We start from the raw sequence: 21845 nt of genomic DNA, 5'->3' as shown, positions 1-21845 counted from the left end.
GAGGTGTGATTCGTTGTCCGCGTCCGTAGCGCCGTCGGAGGGTTGATACGACATTCTTCCTGCAAATAGTATTGTGTTTGTGCTATCGTTTTGCCGATCATCAAATGACAAATAAATTACATTGTGAAAATTAAAGATTTCAAATAAACCTATTTAAAGTGTATGCGCATATAAATAATATAAAAAAATCGAAGAAATATCTCTCGGTAATTTCCTGAAACATATTTTACTTCCGGGTAATAAAGTTGGTTGAAATAACGAAGATATATACTGTATGCCTGTTATTTTAGGCGGTGTATTTTCGTATATCAACGTGGCGCGATTTTTAAAATATATCTCTGCAATTTCCCGTGTGTGCATGAATGTTCTCAATTATTTCTTTTACCGTGTAGCGGTTACCGCTGGATGCACACAATCGCCTTGCACCGGCCAGAACACGGCCAGACGCGCCTCTCCCGGGCATGCCCGGACTTACTGTTCCCGGGCACGCCCGAACCTCCCGGGCACGCCCGGTCTCGTCTTTCCCGGGCATGCCCGCTCTCGCCTTTCCAGGGCTCGCCCAGAGCGTCCGGGCATGCCCGCTATCGCCTTTTCAGGGCTCGCCCAGAGCGTCCGGGCATGCCCGCTATCGCCTTTCCAGGGCTCGCCCAGAGCGTCCGGGCATGCCCAGCCTCGACTTGCCAGGCCGCAGCCAAACACGCCCGGGCAGGTCCAGACTCGCCTTTCCAAGGCTCGCCCTTGACACCCGGGCATGCCCGGTATAGCTTTTGCCGGGCAAACTTCCCGACATAAATGTGTATATATATTGCTGCCCGATAAACGGGCTTGTCAGAATACCTGAGCTGTTTTGTTTCAATAAAGCAACTCGGACGAATTCCGTCTTTGGTCGCGTCAATTCTTTTGACTCGCGTTGGAGCGCAGTTTCTTCATTGGTGACCTACCGACATGGATACGGCAGTGACGCTTAAACTGCCTACCTTCTGGGAGGCTCACGCGGCTGTTTGGTTCGCTCAGGCGGACTCTCAGTTCGCCCTGCGAGGCATCACCGCGGACGACACCCGCTTCCACCATGTTGTGGCGGCGCTCGGTTCCACCACCGCGGCCCGCGCCTTGAGCCTCCTCGAGCACCCGCCGGCTGCTGACAAATACGACGCGCTGAAGACACTCCTCCTCGACGCTTTCGCCCTCTCACCGGCAGCACGCGCACGGCGCCTGCTCGCTCTGCCCCAGCTCGGCGACACGTGCCCGTCCGAGCGCATGGACTATATGCTCTCGTTGCTCGGTGAGCACTCTCCGGATTTTCTGTTCCGCGAGCTGTTCCTTCGCCAGCTGCCTCACCCGGTACGCCTCGCCCTGGCTGGCACGTTGATCACGGATTCCCGCGCCCTCGCCAGGGAAGCCGATAAGATCTCCTCGGCGGGCCAGCACATCGGCGCGGTTACCTGGAGCCCGCCGCCGTCCGAGGTGATGCCCGAGTGCCCTGCGCGGTTGGAGGCCGAACTGCCGGTGCAACTGGCGGCCACCACGCCGCACCGCCCGCTTCCGACACGACGGCCGGGGCCTCCACCTGACCGGGCGTGGTGTTATTACCACGCCAGGTTCGGACACAAGGCTCGGACGTGCCGGCCCCCGTGCACTTTCGGCAGGTCGGGAAACGGCCGGGCCGGCGTTCATTCCCAGCCATGAGCGCCGGCCACTCGGGCAACTTGCTGTTTATTCGGGACAAAGCGTCTGGGCGGCGTTTCCTGTGTGACACCGGCGCCCAACTGAGCGTCATACCCGCCTCCGAGCAGGACAGGCGGGACGCCGTTTGCGGCCCCTCTTTGGTCGCTGCTAATGGCTCGGCCATACGCACTTTCGGCCCACGCGTCGTCACCCTCTGCTTCGGCAGCCAGCGTTTTCAATGGACTTTTGTGACCGCCTGCGTCCCCATGGCTTTGCTGGGCGCCGACTTCCTCTGCGCGCACGGGCTGCTGGTCGACGTCAAACGTCGTCGCCTTGTCAACGCCGAGACCTTCAGCTCCCTGGCGTGCACGATGAGCAGCTCCGCGCCAACCGAACTGGCGTGCGCCCTCCCGGCAGCGAATGAGTTCGCTCGCCTGCTCGCGGAATTCCCGGCCCTCACGCGGCCGACGTTTTCGGCCGTCGCGGTGCGGCACGGGATCGAGCACCACATACCCACTACGGGCCCGCCGGTCTACGCCAGGGCCCACCGCCTCGACCCGGCCAAGCTCGCTGTGGCGAAGGCCGAGTTCGACGCGTTGGAGCACCTCGGCATCGTGCGGCGCTCCGATAGCGCGTGGGCCTCGCCACTGCACATCGTGCCAAAGCCGGGGGGTGGATGGCGCCCGTGTGGCGACTACCGCCGTCTCAACGACGCTACCACCCCCGACAGGTACCCGATCCCGCATATTCGGGACTTTTCCGCCCGGGACGGGTCATCTTTTCGAAAATTGACCTGATACGGGGCTACCACCAGGTACCTGTCCGGGCGGCAGACGTCCCGAAGACGGCCGTCATCACGCCGTTCGGCCTGTTCGAATTTTTGCGGATGCCGTTTGGCCTCAAGAACGCGGCCCAGGCGTTTCAGCGCTTGATGGACGGCGTGCTGCGCGACCTGCCGTTTCTTTTTGTCTATCTGGACGATATCCTCGTCGCCAGCACGTCCCGCGCCGAGCACCTCCTCCACCTCCGTACACTGTTCGGTCGCCTCAGCGAGCACGGCTTAATTGTCAACCCGGTCAAATGCCACTTCGGCGCGACGACCGTTGACTTTTTGGGCCACCGCATCACCAAGACCGGGGCCGTGCCGCTGCCGACCAAGGTCGAGGCCATCACCACGTTCCCGCGTCCCCGTTCCATCAAGGTCCTCCAAGAGTTCCTCGGCATGGTGAATTTTTATCACCGATTCGTGCCCCGCGCTGCTCAGCTCATGCGGCCCCTTTACGAGGCCCTCCGGGGCAAGCCGGCCAAGCATGACATTGTTTGGTCCACGGCCATGGACGCGGCCTTCGCCAGCGCCAAACGGGCCCTCGCCGACGCAACGCTGCTGGCTCACCCGGTGCTCAACGCGCCCATTGCCCTCACTACGGACGCCTCCAACTACGCGGTGGGCGCCGTCCATGAGCAATGGGTGGACGGGGTTTGGCAGCCACTCGCTTTTTTCAGCCGGCAACTCCGGCCGAACGAGTTAAACTACAGCACGTTCGACCGCGAGCTGCTCGGGTTATTCCTGGCCGTTCGCCATTTCCGACACCTCCTGGAGGGCCGCCCGTTCACGGCTTTCGTCGACCACAAGCCGTTTGTCTACGCAATGGCTAAGGTCACGGAGCCGTGGTCGGCCCGCCAGCAGCGCCACCTCTCCGCCGTGTCGGAGTTCACCACGGACATCCGGCACGTCGCCGGCAAAGACAACGCCGTGGCCGACTGTCTTTCTCGGGCCAGCGCGAACGCGGTCCACCTCGGCGTGGACTTCGCGCTCATGGCGGCCGACCAGACCACCGACGCCTCGGTGCAGGCACTCCGTGCGGCGGACACGGGCCTCCGCCTGGCCGACATTCCCTTCGCGGGCACCGTCCTGCTCTGCGACGTCTCCCAGGGCCAGCCTCGCCCCATCGTGCCCGTTTCCTGGCAGCGCCGCATCTTCGCCTCCATCCACGGCCTTTCTCACCCGGGCCGGAAAGCTTCTCAGAAGCTGGTGTCAGCGCGTTTCGTCTGGCACGGCCTTCGACGAAACATCCGCGACTGGGCCAACGCCTGCACGGCCTGCCAGCGGGTCAAGGTCCACCGCCACACCCAGGCCCCGCTGGCACCTTTCGCCGTGCCTGAACGGCGTTTCGACCACGTCCACGTGGACCTGGTGGGTCCCCTGCCCCCCTCGCGGGGGTTCACCCACCTGCTCACCATGGTGGACAGGACCACCAGGTGGCCGGAGGCCGTGCCCCTCGCCTCCACCACCACCGCCGACGTGGCGCAGGCGTTCATCGCCACCTGGGTCGCGCGCTTCGGCGCACCAGCGGACATCTCGTCCGACCGCGGCCCACAGTTCACGTCTGAGCTTTGGGGCGCGGTCGCCCGTTCGTTGGGGGTCACGCTGCACTGCACCACGGCCTACCACCCCCAAGCCAACGGGTTGTGCGAGCGGTTTCACCGCTCCATGAAGGCCGCACTCATGGCCGGCCTTCAGGATGACGGTTGGGCCGACCGGCTGCCGTGGGTCCTTTTGGGCCTTCGCACGGCCCCCAAGGAAGACCTCCACGCGTCCGCCGCCGAGCTCGTCTACGGCCAGCCGCTCCGCGTTCCGGGCGAATTCGTGCCCGACGCTACCAGTCCCTGGTCCGCCGCTCGCCAGCGCTCGGACCTCCAGGAGGCCGCCCGACGATTTGCCCCCGTGCCGACGTCCCGCCACGGTGGCCCCCAGTCCTACGTCCCCCCGGCGCTTTGCACAGCGGAGTACGTCTTTGTGCGTCATGACGCGCACCGGGGGCCACTCCGGCCGCCGTACGACGGGCCCTTCCGGGTCCTGCGACGGGGCGACAAGTCTTTCATCGTCGACTTCGGCGGCCGGCCGGACCGGATTTCTGTGGACCACCTCAAACCGGCGCACATGGACGTCGACCGACCACCACGGTTGGCCCTTCCTCCGCGGCGAGGCCGCCCCCCGTCCACAGTTCCCCCCGCTCGACCACCCACCACCACGTCGGACCCCTCCCCACGACCCTCCAGGGGTCGCTTCGGCCGGGTCATCCGGACCCCCCTTAAATTGACCCTGCCGGTGCAGGTCGATTCTGGAGGGGCGTGTGTAGCGGTTACCGCTGGATGCACACAATCGCCTTGCACCGGCCAGAACACGGCCAGACGCGCCTCTCCCGGGCATGCCCGGACTCACTGTTCCCGGGCACGCCCGAACCTCCCGGGCACGCCCGGTCTCGTCTTTCCCGGGCATGCCCGCTCTCGCCTTTCCAGGGCTCGCCCAGAGCGTCCGGGCATGCCCGCTATCGCCTTTTCAGGGCTCGCCCAGAGCGTCCGGGCATGCCCGCTATCGCCTTTCCAGGGCTCGCCCAGAGCGTCCGGGCATGCCCAGCCTCGACTTGCCACGCCGCAGCCAAACACGCCCGGGCAGGTCCAGACTCGCCTTTCCAAGGCTCGCCCTTGACACCCGGGCATGCCCGGTATAGCTTTTGCCGGGCAAACTTCCCGACATAAATGTGTATATATATTGCTGCCCGATAAACGGGCTTGTCAGAATACCTGAGCTGTTTTGTTTCAATAAAGCAACTCGGACGAATTCCGTCTTTGGTCGCGTCAATTCTTTCGACTCGCGTTGGAGCGCAGTTTCTTCAACCGAGTCTAAAACCATCGATAAAAATGAAATCAGATGGCGACTTAGATTGAAGATAAAGGCGTGAAACAGACTCAATGGCCTTGAAGATACAAGCCTTTCAGAATTCATTTCGTTCTATAAACGGAAACTTTCATCGGATTTTCTGCCCGTTTTTTTTCAACCGAGTCTAAAACTATGTTCGCGACTGTGAAAAACGAAATGATATATCGAATTTGATTTGAAATAAAACTGAGAGAGAGAGCAAGACACCACGGGCCTACAAAACAGGCCTCAAAGCTATGCGAGTTAATAAAATGGTGGATATTACTACTCTCTCAAAGGGGTAAGCCACGCCCCCGGACCGATCGAATGTTACACACAAACACGCAAGATTTCAATTTTATAATTATATATATATATATATATATAGTGCATTCAGAAAGTATTCATACGCTTTGCTATGACACTTGAAATTTAGCTCAGGTGCCTCCCATTTCTCTTGATCATCTTTGAGATGTTTCTACACCTTGATTGGAGTCCACATGTGGTAAATTCAATTGATTGGACATGATTTGGAAAGGCACACACCTGTCTATATAAGGTCTCACAGCTGACAATGCATATCAGGGCAAAAACCAAGAGGTCGAAGGAACTGCCTGCAGAGCTCACATACAGGATTGTGTCGAGGCACAGATCTGGGGGAGCCTACAAAAAAATCTCTGCTGCATTGAAGGTTCCCAAGAGTACAGTGGCTTCCATAATTCATAAATGGAAGAAGTTTGGAACAACCAGGACTCTTCCTAGAGCTGGCCGCCCGGCCAAACTGAGCAATCTGGGGAGAAGGGCCTTGGTAAGAGAGGTGACCAAGAACCCGATGGTCACTCTGGCTGAGCTCCAGAGATCCTGTGTTGAGATGGGAGAAACTTCCAGAAGGACAATCATCACTGCAACACTCCACTGATCTGGGCTTTATGGCAGACGGAAACCTCTCCTCAGTGAAAGACACATGAAAGCCAGCTTGGAGTTTGCAAAAAAGCACCTAAAGGACTCTCAGACTGTGAGAAACAAGATTCTGTGGGCTTTCATGTGTGTGAAAAGGTTAACAAAATGTGAAAAAAGTGAAGGGGTCTGAATACTTTCTGAATGCACTGTATATATTGTCCTGTTCCCCGGGATTAAAATCCTCCAACGAAACAGATAGCTGAACGAGCTTACACTCCAAGGCGAGGCCAGAATCACGTGTCAATTGAGTTTTTTTTTAACTCCCTTTCCTTCCTCTGCTGCTCTGTCTCATTGTCTCTTGTCTCTCGGGTCTAGGCCATAGAAACACCACACCATGTTGCATGCATGTTTGATGTAGTTTTTGTTAACGGTCTTGAAGCATACCTGCCTGCTCTACAGCTTCAGCACTAGTTTACCTTTCACCAAGCCCAGGTCTGCTTGGACCAGGGCTGAGATTATACGTTCGTTTTATTATTGCCGAATGGCACGAATATTATTATTGTTGTGAATATTATTAGTTTTAATAAATGCTTTGTTACACTGTTATCAAAAATGACGGTGTTCTTTACACGCGACGGAAAGGAGAATGACCAACTTACCTTCACAGGTCCCACCGGCCGTCTTCGAACCTGCGATGATTAATTCAACCGACATGGATTTAAAATGTACAAAAATAGTGGCTTTATTGAAGAAATGCTGGCGAACAAAATAACACAGGGCAAAATAAGATTCCTAAATGGGACGTCCCCACACAGACTCGTATCAATGGGAAAAATAACTGTGAAATAAAAATGTGTGTGTGTGGCACTTAGCTCTGAGCAGCCCTTTAACACCGTCCCGGATCGTCACAGGTCTCCATGTCCTTGCGTGGGAACCACAGGCTGCAATGCCCGCGAACGGGAACTAGGTCTCGCTGTGCAGTCCGCTCCTCTAGCCGCCGAGCGCGAAGTCAGCTGGCCGCGCCCATTCCACTCGCCCCCGCTCGTCCCCTTCAATCTCGTTCAACAACACCGACGTGCCAAGGAAAATAAAATGCGGCCATGCCTTCAATCGGAACCCCGCGCAAACTGAGCACGCAAATGCGTCCGCCTTTCACCAACACCTCCAGGTCCAGCTCAAGAGGCACCGTGTGTGTGACTGTTCGCTATGGAGGCCAGCCCAGAGAGAGCGATCGACCCAAAGAGACAAAATGTCAGGAACACGACCGTTCGCCACCAAACCCAGAAAATGAGAGAAAATGTCGGCCCTCCAACTCCTTTGTACTCAAGGCTCTGACGTCATCCGACCCGCCCTGCCTTCTCCACAAATCCAATAGTCACATCTTAGCAGTCCTTGCTCGAACCAATCCCGGACCAATCACTACACTTCGGGGGGCGTGGCCTTAGGCCACTTGCCAGCCTTTGTGATCACCAGGATAGTATCAGTGGTAGTGCTCAATGTCCTGTTTCCGGTTGGTTTTATTTCGTGTTATAAATGCGTGGTTTCTCGCTATGTGTGTGTATGCTGCATTGTCATAAGGAACAGAGGAAAAATAACAGAAGCCATTACATACAGGGGATTAATTACCCATAATCCATAACTAATTAACATAACCCCACCCCTCATGATGGGAACGAAGATACACTCTTAAACGACATCTGGTCTAAACGAATTTCATACTTATGTACATGGGGGTTCTTCTTCTTCACGACAGTCAGAGCACACTACCTATACAATGCTACCTGGCTCCAAGGTAATCATTGTCCACCCTCCCCACAAACGTAACTATATATATATAGATATATATATTATATATATAGATATAGATTGTTCAAGCTGAAGAATTATATTTTAAATTGCAAATTTGCCAATAAAATTATGTGTACTCACTTTTGTGATAATTACAAACTTCAGTTGTGTCGCAGAAATCTGTTGTTGGTCCAAATCAGGGCAAAATTTGGCTATTAGTGGCATATATCTATACTATAACGGAGAGATAGCAGATATCTCTCTATACCATAAGAGATGGCATATATCTATCTGTACTATAAGAGTCTGTCTGTGTGTGTGTCTGTTTCACTATTTTTCTCAGAGGTGGCAGTGGATCTTAATCAAATTTTCAGAGGTTCATCAATGATTGTCGGGGAGTGTTTTAGGCCAAAAACAAACAAACAAAAATAATAATAAATTGAAAAAGAAAACTCAGATTATTTTGGATTTTGTTTTTAGTAATCCCTCGTGCCAAAGCCTTTTTAGCTATGTGAAAGGTAATATTAAATGATTCCCAACCCCATTCCATAGTGGGTGTAGGGATGTATTTTAGCCCCCACAAAAAAATAGAAAAAATAATAACTTGATGTCGGGGCATTGTTTCAATGGGGAAAAGGGTGTTAGATTCATGGGGGCAAGTGATTCATAGGGTAGAATTTCAAAAGTTAAAGAACACTAATGCACATAATTACGGTTTCATTAAAAATGATTACAAACAAAAATACTGCAAACAATTACAAAAGGTTAGCTAACTCTTTTGCCGTGAGTGTCATGTTATTTTATCAAAATCGACCCGTTTGTTTTGCTTCCATCTTGTGTGGTCCCCAAAGCAAGTCTTAGTTGACATTTTAACTGCTCAGAGTTCAAGCATTTTTCTAGTTGCCATCTTAACTACTCAGAGTTTAAGCATTTTTCTAGTTGACATTTTAACTGCTCAGAGTTTAAGCATTTTTCTAGTTGACATCTTAACTGCTCAGAGTTTAAGCATTTTTCTAGTTTACATTTTAACTGCTCAGAGTTTAAGCATTTTTCTAGTTTACATTTTAACTGCTCAGAGTTTAAGCATTTTTCTAGTTTACATTTTAACTGCTCAGAGTTTAAGCATTTTTCTAGTTGCCATTTTAACGGCTCAGAGTTTAAGCATTTTGCTAGTTGCCATCTTAACTGCTCAGAGTTTAAGCTTGAAGGAAGGTATTCTGTATTATCTTACGACGATAGCCCTCGAGTTTAAATAGCATAATTTTAAACGTCCTGGCATTATAGTCCTTGTGTTAGAATTTTTTTTCGGTACAAAATAAAAGTTCATTTTTACTTACCATGAATCAGCCTTGCTGATCGGCACAGGATTTACAACATATATTCTACTTTAATCGTGTGAGTGAGTAAAGTAATCATGAGACGTAAAACTAAACAATATATGTAATTAAATAATCACTCGTGTTTCCCAATCAACAATGCATGTTAAAATAATTAGGCAAGAAACCAAGCAACACCCCTCCCCAGATCACCAACTGTGCGGAGGGTTGGCGATCGTTTCTGTGAGGGAGGCAACGCTACCATAATGGTCAACCGTTTTGGGGACCTCCCTGCCGGATCACACGTCCAATGTCGCGATACCAAGCAGATGCGAAGAAGTGCTGAATCGGTCTAGACTCGAGAGTCACACAAATTAGACCAAACGAGCCTGAGATGTGTGATGTGGTGTTAAGAACCGCAGCCAATTAATTCCCTAATGGGCTTTTCTCAATCACCATGGGGAACCACAGCAGTCAGAATTCACCCAGAGACCAGGTATGTTTAATTATAATAATTATGTTTACAGGGAGGGGAGCAGAATTGAGCAAGTAATAATAGTTCAATGAATAATAAACCCTTATATCTGCACATGAACAAAAGCGTCCACAGAACAACAAATTATAGGGATGCTTTAAATAACTATGTCCGTATTGGCCCTCAGACACACCAGAGGAGGAAGACCATAGAGGTGACAGCACAGAAGAATACGGGACACAACTGGCACAGATACAGGTGGCATGCGGACGTTCAGACTCTGAGTTTCTGAGAGCCTTCACCGCCCAGTCTCTGCCATTGACCCAGCAGACTGAGCGGTAGCCCACTGGCGCCAGAACTCAGCAAGTTCCAAATAGATGATGATCAGATAGATGAACACCCATGCTCTTCTAGCTAAAGAGAGCTGCATGCAACAACCAATAAAAGCTATACAAGTAAGCCATTTGTTGTAATAAATAAACGCACACACACACACACACACACACACACACACACACACACACACACACACACACACACACACACACACGCACACACATGCACACACACACACACACACACACACCGAGGGGGAGGCCAGGCACTTTTCCATCTCCCACTCGTTAGGGATGAATGGGATTGAAGACCATGCTGAATACAACAACTTTGATGGGTGGGAAGACCACGACGAGGGTGGCACCTCATATGGCGTCCAGTGTCACGCCGATCAACATGCGTTTGGGATGCAGCCTAGCCATGCAGCTTGGTGTGGTTTGTCGACTCTCTCCCACTGTGGACGAATCCCTTTTGCCAATTTCCTCCTGCAGTGCGATTTGTTGACTCCTTCCCGCCAAGGACAGATGAGCTCTGTTGGGACCACGTTTGTAGATGGTGACCAGAGACAGCGACATGCCATGTCTGGGAAAGCAGGCGTGCAGCTGGTTGGGATCGGGTGCACCCCTGAAGGTCACATCGTCGTCACTAAGGGGATGGAGGAGGAAACATAGCACAAATGAGGAGTTGGCTTGGTCCATGAGTCATGGTTCCTTGCTGGGGTGGAAATGGGTGCTTCAAGACCAGCAAAGCTCCATTCAGTCTTGGGGCTCACTAGTGGAGATGACAACCCAACCGGTGGAGGTAGACGGTACACCCATCCACACACAAATAACCAAATCCACTTGTATGCTGATGACTCAACATTACATTCCTCCATGTTTTTCACATCTGTTCCATTTTCACTCACCCGATCTACTTCTCGTTTCATCAGCGCCATCTCTTTAAATCCAGATTTAAACAGGATTTCCCAGTGGGGCAAATGTAATCAGTTTAAGTTTAATGCTTCTAAAACTCCATTTCTTCCCATCTCTCTCTCCATCTAAAATTCCTCTCAACTCTCCAATCCCCTTTGAAAGCTTCACAATTGCACCATGTGATTCAACAAACCTACTAGGTATTGCCCTAACATCAAATTTATATTGGAATCCACATATTACACAAATAGCTAAGTCAGCCTCAAAGAAACTAGGAGTCCTAGTCAGATGTCGAAGATTCTTCTCCTCTCAACAGTTACTTCAACTATATAAAGGATTGATTTGTACTTGTATAGAGTACTGCTCTCACATCTGGGGAGGTACTAGTCACTGATTTATATACTAACTGGAATTGGGGGTCAAACGTTAATTGGTCTGGCAGTCCGGTGTTGGCTTAGCGGTCAGGGTGCCGGCTTGGGATCCTAGGATCCTGGGTTCGAATCCCGGTCGATCACTGAATTAACACCAGGGAGGTTGACTCAGCCTGTCATCCTTCCGAGGTCGGCAAATTGAGTACCAGCTTGCTGGGATGAATGATCCCGGTGTGTTTCCCAGCTTAGAATAGGTACACCATATCCCTGCGCATTGTAAGAGCGTGACCAAGGGTTGGCGTCAGGAAGGGCATCCGGCCATAAAAACATTGCCTCAAACAGGGAACCATGATTGTCATGGGGCCCGCAAGGCTGACCCCCGCGATAGCGGGGAAAATGGCCTTAAAACGATCATTCATTCATTCATTCAGTCCGGTCCATAAAGCCACCGGAAGCGCTTCAACTGCCATATTCCTTCTCTCACAATACAGAAAATTTCGTTTGCATCAATACAAATACTTGCTTGAAGGTGCATAGTTCCTACAAAAATTACACCTTCCCACTTGATTTTTCTCCTTTTCCACTTGATTTTATCCCATTCCGACTTGACTTTAGTCCATATCCCGGTTTGGAAAAGCATTGTTGGTAAGTGGCACTTACCTTAGTTACTAAAAGTCCCATTCATTTGTTTTGGGGACTCATGGGAGAGCAAAGATTGCAGACAAATGGCTTCAAAAAATGAGCTTCCTTTCCTATCCAGTTAGAATGCTATGGAGATCAGTGGTTCTCGCTCCACATACTTACTGGGCAAAACAGAATTGAATACAAAGTAATCCGACATATCAATTCTCCCAATCTGACCTCGAAACTCGACCTGCTCAAATGATGCCACAAAGTTGGCTCTCTTTCTCTTTTCTACAGATATTTCTTTGGTTTCTGCTCCCAAGAACTTGCTGCTTGTATACCTCCGCCATTAGCCAGACCACGGAATACTCGACAAGCTTCTACATCTCTTGATTATTGTGTGGCCATGGCAACTAAAGGGTGGGCCCTTTTGATGTTTCTTTCTTCCCCTTTACTGCCAAACTCTGGAATTCTTACCTTCTCACGTCTTTCCACACACTTATGATCTTCCCCTTTTCAAAAAGCAGATTTTTTTTTACCTCCTCAAAAACTTAGACTATTATCTCTTTTTTCACTTTTCTATCTATGTAGTTATTTTAAGAGTATTTAAGGCCTGGCCTCTGAGGACTGTATAGTCCATGACTGAGGGTTCAACATAAAAGAAGAATGACCGCACTGTTGTCACAACCTATGAGAAAATTGGGTAACAGGCCGATTTGGAAACTCGCATTTAAAGCCCTCTTAAAAGATGAACAGGTCGATTGGGAAATACATTTAATGCGCTAATTAGAAGAGTAACTCGACTCCTCTTATCCATGTCATGCACGGTTATATCAGAATGAGACGATTCATCACAAGGCCAGGATTGCTTAACCTCAATATAGGGCCATTAAAAAAAAATTACATCACTATTTTTTTAGTAATTTGCATAACATTACGCTTGATTACGTAACATTATGCTTGATTACCGTGTATTTTGACATATGGGAATTCTGACGGGCTTGATTAAACCTTACTATTATTTGACATATGATTCGATTTCTCTGGGTCCTTTATCGTGAATAACACTCAACCCAAACAAAGCCAATGGAAATCTGGTGCAACAAACCTGGGCAATGTGTTAATCAGAAAAAGCCTATTGCTCTGGTGTGTTCAGCCCACCAAAAAACGAAGATGGCGGCCGTATCATTTTGTGTCGGTGCTATGGTGGGTGGAGTCAAGTGACAGATGTGGGTGTGGTCCGAAGGCAGTCTGACCAATGGGTGCAAATTTCAAAAATCGACCGCCAACAAGAACCTGAACAACAACAGCACCACGAAGCTCTTGTGGACGTGCGACATGTTGCAAGCAAAAATACACGTGTGCGTACACGCACACACAACCCGAGTGGGAGGGGGGGTCTGAGATTTGGTGGACCTGAGTGGAAAGGGGGGAGGACTGAGATTTGGCGGACCCGAGTGAAAGGGGGGGGGGGGCTGAGATTTGGCGGACCCGAGTGGAAGGGAGGGGGGGCTGAGATTTGGCGGACCTGAGTGGGAGGGGGGGGGCTGAGAAAGATGAAGACCAGTGGTGGTGAAGCGCACATGCATGCGCACCACACACACACACACACACACACACACACACACACACACACACACACACACACACACACACACAAACAAACACACACACACACATTCACACAACCACACACACACCTAAGATAGGACATGGTTGCGTCCATTTCTTTCCAAGTTACTGTACTTTTAAAATGCAAGTGTCGCTGTCGCATTTATGTATTTCAATTATATAATTTCTTGAAAGTGGGGAGAGGTTGAAGGCGGAAGGGTTAGAGAGGGGGGGGGGGGGAGGGTATTGGGCGAGGGTTGGAGGGACATTCAGACCAGACTATTACCATCTACACTCTTTTCCCAAATCCACATCTGAATGAATAACAATTCCTACCTGTTCTAATCACTGCTGGGTGAAAAGAAGGAAGTACCTTCTCTGCATTGTAAAGTATTCCTCCTTTAAGAAGACGTATTCTTAGCGTGTACGATCTTAGACAGTGCTCCAGTGCATGAAAAGGCGACACGGACATATAAAATGATCTGATTGTGATCGGTGCTCTGATTCACTCAATCGCTGCTATACTCTCGATGCATATGGCGTAATGAAATCCGTTAAAAATCCATTTGGCGGCGACAATTTGCATTATGTTTCAAGAACTGCGCAAAATTGGAAACGCTTTGCTTCCCCCCCCCTTTCCAATGCCTGGAAGGAAAGGGAACAATGATTTCTTCCTTTGTGTGTATTTTATCCCCGCAGGCAGATGATTAGTCATAAGTCAGATATTAATTAGACCATTACCGCTCAGTAATTAATGCATTCGATTACTTTACTTAAGTGCTTCATGACCGCAAAGTTGCAAATAGTGATAGAAGTTGCTGCTCCATTTGACACCCACGGGTTTGTGGGTTTTTTAGTCGCACGTGGTACGATGCACGCGCGCAAGCTGAATTTGCGTACGTACTTACACGTCATGAACGCCAGCTGATTGGTCCATCTTTGATCGTACTATCCGAGCAGCCGTAGCAAGCAATGCGGATGCAAAAGAATGGAGCAAAGCAGAATTGATAGAAGTTGCTTTCATTTTACTTATCAAATAAAATCTCATACAAAAATATCACAAACTAGATTGGATCTCGGTGGTCATAATTTCGTCTACAACCACGTTTTGTCATAATTCGTCCACAACTTTTTGAAATATCGTGATGTAGGCCCTATGTGGTTTTTGGTCTCCATCTTTCAATGGTGAAAAATCACTTATAAATATTTTTTTTCGTACCCGCATCCAGATTCCAATCTTCATCAAAATCTAATCATTTCTTCCTTGTCACATACCCAATCTGTCCAAAAAGTTTCGTCTGAATTCGTCCACAAACTTTTGAGATATTGTGTTCACAGACAGACAGGAGAGAAAACAACCTCCGAACACCTTCGTTGGCGGAAGTAACGAGATCGGCACTCGGTAGAGCACATACCTCCACCAGGCTGAACAGTTTGCTTTGTATCCACTGGCAGACCAGATCTGGAGCCGGGCCTGAACCGAATCACTAATCGAGTAGCTCTCCTGGATCAGACAGACAAACAGACAGACAGAGAGAAACAGACAGACAGACAAAAGAGACAGACAAACAGACAAAAGACAGACAGACAGACAAAAGAGACAGACAAACAGACAGACGGAAGTGAAAACAATCTCCGTCCACCTTCGGTGATGGAGGTAACAATGTCGGAGTAAACTAACGATCCTTCACCGATGAAAATGTGAAGGGAAAATGTTTAATCGATTTTTTTTGTTGTTGTGGGGAGGAAAGGAGATCGAATCATAATCATTCAGAATGATCGATACCAGATAGAGTGGTGTGTAGTGTCAATGTGTGAGGTACCGGAGCCCTGCAAAAATGTCGGTCGTGATGTTATCGTCACATTACCATCACATCAAGGTTTAACATGACGTCAGAGCTGTACTCCGCTCCAAAAGTCACAAAGGTACACATTTTCTAGAAGCATTCTATTTAGTCACTTAGGTGAATTCACAAGAAAACAACAACAAACAACTAGAGGAGTGCGACTGTGTCGCCAATAAGCCTCCACGTAGTCCCTGCGTGTGACAACGGGCAGATGCCCTCGTCCACTGTCCTAAAAATAAACAAGTTTGATTTAAATCCCTTCAGCTGTTTTCAGGTATCACATTTTCACCAGCCATGACAGGTTTCACATTGATCGGTGAAGCAGTTTCAGAGAGGGGATTTTTTAAATATCAGCTTTCAAGCTAATATGCCTGCCACACCACATGACATCAAATGTACACTCTGCACATGTATGGGTAGGAGATCACATTTGTGAAGTTTTGTGTTGATTGGATCAGGTTAGTTTTTGTCATAATTTTCAAACTATATGCAACAGTCCTGTTAGATGATATTTATAAAATTTCGCATCGATAGGGTAAGCGGTTTCAGCGATATAATTATTTAATATTTTCCTTCAATCCAATATGGCTGCCACACCATGTGACCAATGACGTTTTCGTGATCAACTTTTGATCGCCATGGCTAGTCAATGACACATAAAGTTTTGAGTCAATCAATTTGATGGTTTGGAAGTTGTTTTTTTAAGGTTTCAGGTTAAATCCAAGATGGCTGCCATACCACGCTACCTATGATGTCACAATTATCACAAAAACCTTCTGCATGGGTGACGCTCCTACCCTGAAAGTTTTGTCTCAGCCGGGCATGCAGTAGCTGAGAAAAACGAGGTTTAGCCCGTACGGACGTAAATACGTACGTAAGGACGGAGAGACAGAAAAACCCGAAAACATAATGCTTCCGATCTCCTACGGGGGCGAAGGCAGAAAAACAAACCGTGACCATAGGCCTTCCTTATTCACATCTGAGTTATAACCTGCACAATCTACATAATCTTGTTGTAACTTGACCCTGGCTTCTTCTTGTTTACTGTGTTTCACTGAACGCTTGTGTTAATGCACGATTAATGTAAAAGCCGCATGGTGGTGCGGTGTGCATCCCATCCCACAATGTGCGTGGTGGTGCGATGTGCATCCCATTCCACAATGTGCGTGGTGGTGCGGTGTGCATCCCATTCCACAATGTGCGTGGTGGTGCGGTGTGCATCCCATCCCACAATGTGCATGGTGGTGCGGTGTGCATCCTATCCTACAATGTGTGTGGTGGTTCGGTGTGCTTCCCATCCCACAATGTGCATGGTGGTGCGATGTGCATTCCATTCCACAATGTGCGTGGTGGTGCGGTGTGCATCCCATCCCACAATGTGCGTGGTGGTGCGGTGTGCATCCCATCCCACAATGTGCGTGGTGGTGCGGTGTGCATCCCATCCCACAATGTGCGTGGTGGTGCGGTGTGCATCCCATCCCACAATGTGCATGGTGGTGCGATGTGCATCCTATCCCACAATGTGCATGGTTGTGCAAAGTGCATCCCATTCCACAATGTGCGTGGTGGTGCGGTGTGCATCCCATCCCACAATGTGCGTGGTGGTGCGGTGTGCATCCCATCCCACAATGTGTGTGGTGGTGCGGTGTGCATCCCATTCCACAATGTGCGTGGTGGTGTGGTGTGCATCCCATCCCACAATGTGCGTGGTGGTGCGATGTGCATCCTATCCTACAATGTGTGCCGTGGTGCGGTGTGCATCCTATCCTACAATGTGTGTGGTGGTGTGGTGTGCATCGCATCCCACAATGTGCATGGTGGTGCAATGTGCATCCCATTCCACAATGTGCATGGTGGTGCGGTGTGCATCCCATCCCACAATGTGCATGGTGGTGCGATGTGCATCCTATCCCACAATGTGTGTGGTGGTGCGGTGTGCATCCTATCCTACAATGTGTGTGGTGGTGCGGTGTGCATCCCATCCCACAATGTGCATGGTGGTGCGATGTGCATCCCATTCCACAATGTGCGTGGTGGTGCAGTGTGCATCCCATCCCACAATGTGCATGGTGGTGCGATGTGCATTCTATCCTACAATGTGTGTGGTGGTGCGGTGTGCATCCTATCCTACAATATGCGTGGTGGTGCGGTGTGCACCCCATCCCACAATGTGCATGATGGTGCGGTGTGCACCCCATCCCACAATGTGCATGGTGCTGTGGTGTGCATCCCATCCCACAATGTGCATGATGGTGCGGTGTGCATCCCATCCTACAATGTGCGTGGTGGTGCGGTGTGCATCCCATCCTACAATGTGCGTGGTGATGCGGTGTGCATCCCATCCTACAATGTGCGTGGTGGTGCGGTGTGCATCCCATCCTACAATGTGCGTGGTGGTGCGGTGAGCATCCCATCCCACAATGTGCGTGGTGGTGCGGTGTGCATCCCATCCTACAATGTGCGTGGTGGTGCGGTGAGCATCCCATCCCACAATGTGCATGGTGGTGCGGTGTGCATCCCATCCCACAATGTGCATTGGAAGATGGTATCAATGATAGGATACGACTCGAACGACACTCTTCGACGTCACGACGTTGACCGATATGCCTCCGCCCACATTATTACATCATTATAATACTTGTACCAAGTTTGATTTAAATCCATTCAGCTGTTCTCAAGTTATCACATTTTTACCGGACATGACCTCTGACCTTTAACCTCTCGACCCCTAAATTTTGCAGTTCATGTTTACATCATTATACATACCTGTACCAAGTTTGAATTTAAATCCCTTCAGCTGTTCACAAGTTATCACATTTTTACCTGACATGACCTCTGACCTTTGACCTTGTCACCCCAAAATCGAATAAGATCATCTTTACCTCATTATACATACCTGTACCAAGTTTTAATTAGATCACTTCAGCCGTTCTCACGTTATCACATTTCTACCTGACATGACCTCTGACCTTTGACCTCTCGACCCCTAAATTTAATCAGTTCATGTTTACATCATTACACATACCTGTACCAAATTTGAATTAGATCACTTCAGCTGTTCACAAGTTATCACATTTTTACCTGACATTACCTCTGACCTTTGACCTTGTGACCCCAAAATATAATCAGGGCATCTTTACCTCATTATAAATACCTGTACCAAGTTTGAATTGGATCACTTCAGCTGTTCACAAGTTATCACATTTTTACCTGACATGACCTCTGACCTTTGACCTTGTGACCCCAAAATATAATCAGGTCATCTTTACTTCATTATACATACCTGTACCAAGTTTGAATTGGATCACTTCAGCCGTTCTCAAGTTATCGTTGTAACGAAAACCTATCATGGACGGACGGACGGACGGACAACCTGAAAACATAATGCCTGCGACCTCGTCGGCGGAGGCATAAATAATTCAGTGGTTAAACACCGTTAGATGTGGACACTACACTGATACAGGGAAAGTTTTCCACATGGGAAAGAAACAAGGCAGAATGTCATGTACATACCAATTTAACTGGAAAGAACAAATCCGCTTTGGAAATGGCGATGTTGTCAGATCTCAATGTTGTCGCACACTGCTGATTTCTCTGGTCTCAGTGTACCAGACCTACCTTTCATGAATCTCCGAGGGCACCGTCACTTACCTTCCTGTCCCACTTAGTGATGAGAATTTCCCAGAGCAAAAGCAGAAAAGATGAGACGCTGGCGGTGAAGGCTGCGAGGCAAGCTCGTAAATACAGGCCGCTTCCTAAATCCATGAGGCGAGCACTCCGAGATGTGCCAGAGTTGGAAGGAGTAGGAAATAAAATTTGCTGAGAGGATCCTCGTAATCCTTTCTTCCCTTCTCTTGCAACTGCACCCAAGTTTGATACTCCAAACGTCCTTGATGGAAACAGGCTGTCTATTAGGCCCACAGGAGGGAAAATTGAACAAATATCGGGCGACAAAACGGAATAGGCAATAGGAAAAAGGGAGAGAAAATAAACAGAACGTCAATAAAATTTACTTCCTCCTGTATTTTTGAAAACGAATAGTGATGGACTGACATATGCTGGATAGTCAAAAAAAGAAAAACAAAAACAAGAAAGTGAGTCGTTTAAAAGAAATAAAATGAAGAAACAACCATTAAGAAAATGTTTTAAAGAAAATTTAAGAAAATGAAAAAAACGAAAAAAACCACACACACACACATACACACAGACAGACAGACACACACACACACACACACACACCACTCGGAAGGAAAGACCTAAAAACGAGGAGTGAAGATACGTCGAGGAATCTCCAGGGAGACGGCCTTTCCTCCCTCCTGTTTTTCCTGGTCCTGGACCCACTGAGCAACCTTATTTAATGAGCAAAGACATGGATACACCCTGGCATCAAATAAGAGAATGTCCAAAGAGACAAAAAGGTGATACATTTACCGTACATGGAGGATTTAAAACTCTTTGTACCAAACGACGAAAAATTGGCAGAACAACTCAAATTAGTCAAAACAGTTCTCCGACGACATTTAAATGGAATTTGGCCTGGATAAGTGTGCCAAGTGCACATTCATACAAGGTAGACCAACAAAAATGGACAACATAAAAATTGACACAAATACAACAATAAAGGAGCTCGACAATGAAGCATCATACAAATACCTTGGAGTAGAAGAGGCCACCAAATATGCCACAAAAAAGGTGCAAACAATTACCAAATAATACCTGCGTAGGTCCTGAAAACATACCTTTCTCCAAGGAACAAAATCAAAGCCACTAACCAACTCGCAACACCAGTATTTCAGTACAGCTGTGGAATAATAAATTGGCCACAAACAGAAATCTATAACCTGGATATCAAAACAAGGAACATTCTCACCATCCAGAAAATGTTTCATAAAAATCACTGCATCCTGAGAATGTATCTGCTGAGATGAGAAGAAGGAGGTAGTGGCCTGATGGAGCTCAACCAAGTGCACAGAAAAACTGTAGGATTGGCCGAATACATAAAAAGTGCAACCGACTACCGAATCCAATTTGTAAGCAAACACGAAGACAACAAACCAGAGAAGGTATGTATTCCTAACCCATCTAGCAAAAAAATTCCAAAGACTGGAATATGTCTCACAAGAAACCGAAACAACAATTAATACAGCCCCAACAATTGCAAAAAAAATAAGAAAGAAAAATATAAAACGAAATATCAACAGATATACACCGACAACTGGGAAAAAAACGAAAAAGAGCAGGAAGGTATAAATAAAAGAGTTGGACATATTAGGAGTAGCCAAAGAAGACTCTTTGGAATGGCTAAGAAGAGGTCAGCTCACTTGGGATGTAGACGAATCATTATAAATATCCAAGACCACGGACACTACACCAATGGGTTCAAGAAAATGGCAGGACTGAGTCAATCAGACAAGTGTAGGTTCTGCAAGGCAGAAGCAGAAAGTACGAGTTACCTCTTATCAGGGTGTAAAAAAACTCATATCAGAACAGGCTGTACACCCAAAGGCACAACAAAGTATTGTTAACTTTATAAAGTAGCTCATGAAATACCTTAGGCCAGGTAGGATTGTGTAGATTACCAGGCTCCGGATGTCGTGTAGCCACTTCCTGTAACTAAGTAGGGCCGGATGTTTGGAGTATGTGTGACGTGTGGCCATACGGAGGGTGGCTCTTGTGCTATGTAGGTAAGGTTTAAGGGTAAATCCCCTGTGTGTAAGTGCCTCTGTGATTTTTCCCTTGTTCCTTATGACAATACACTAGACACACTACCAGCCAAGCAATTGGCGCATAATTATAAACATTAAATAAAGCCACGGGATTCAGATATTGAACGCTGCTGCTGGCGCCACCAGCTGAGTCATCGCAACACCAAGCAGGCAGGGCTGTGGGGCCCCGCCCTGAGAGGTGATGATTGGTCAGGGCGATGGACTCAGATGACTTTCCAGACCGTGGAACAAAAAGCCTGAGGGACCGTCATTTTGTCTCTCTCTGGCGCTCGGTTCTCGTTGCGTGTGGTCGCAGTTCGTGCTCGCTCTTGGCGGTGGCATTCGCACGCTCGCTTTGTTCCTGCCTGCATGGAGGAGCTGATGCATCCTTTCCCTGATTCGTTGGTGCTGGCTTCATGACGACGGTGTGTGCCTGAGAGACCTCGGTGCTTTGTGGAGCTTGGGACGAGGACGGAATGAGGGCCTGCTTGCTTCACCTTTGGCGGCTGGTGGGGTGAACAGACTTTGCACCGAGGGCGTGTTTTCCCGTGCAGGGACTCGTTCAAGGATCCAACGGGGTTCAAGGGCTGCTC

The sequence above is a fragment of the Myxine glutinosa genome, chromosome 2, assembly GCF_964187855.1.
Source record: "Myxine glutinosa chromosome 2, kmMyxGlut1.1, whole genome shotgun sequence".
NCBI classification, from domain to species: Eukaryota; Metazoa; Chordata; class Myxini; order Myxiniformes; family Myxinidae; genus Myxine; species Myxine glutinosa.
Note: the sequence above shows the minus strand (reverse complement) of the source record.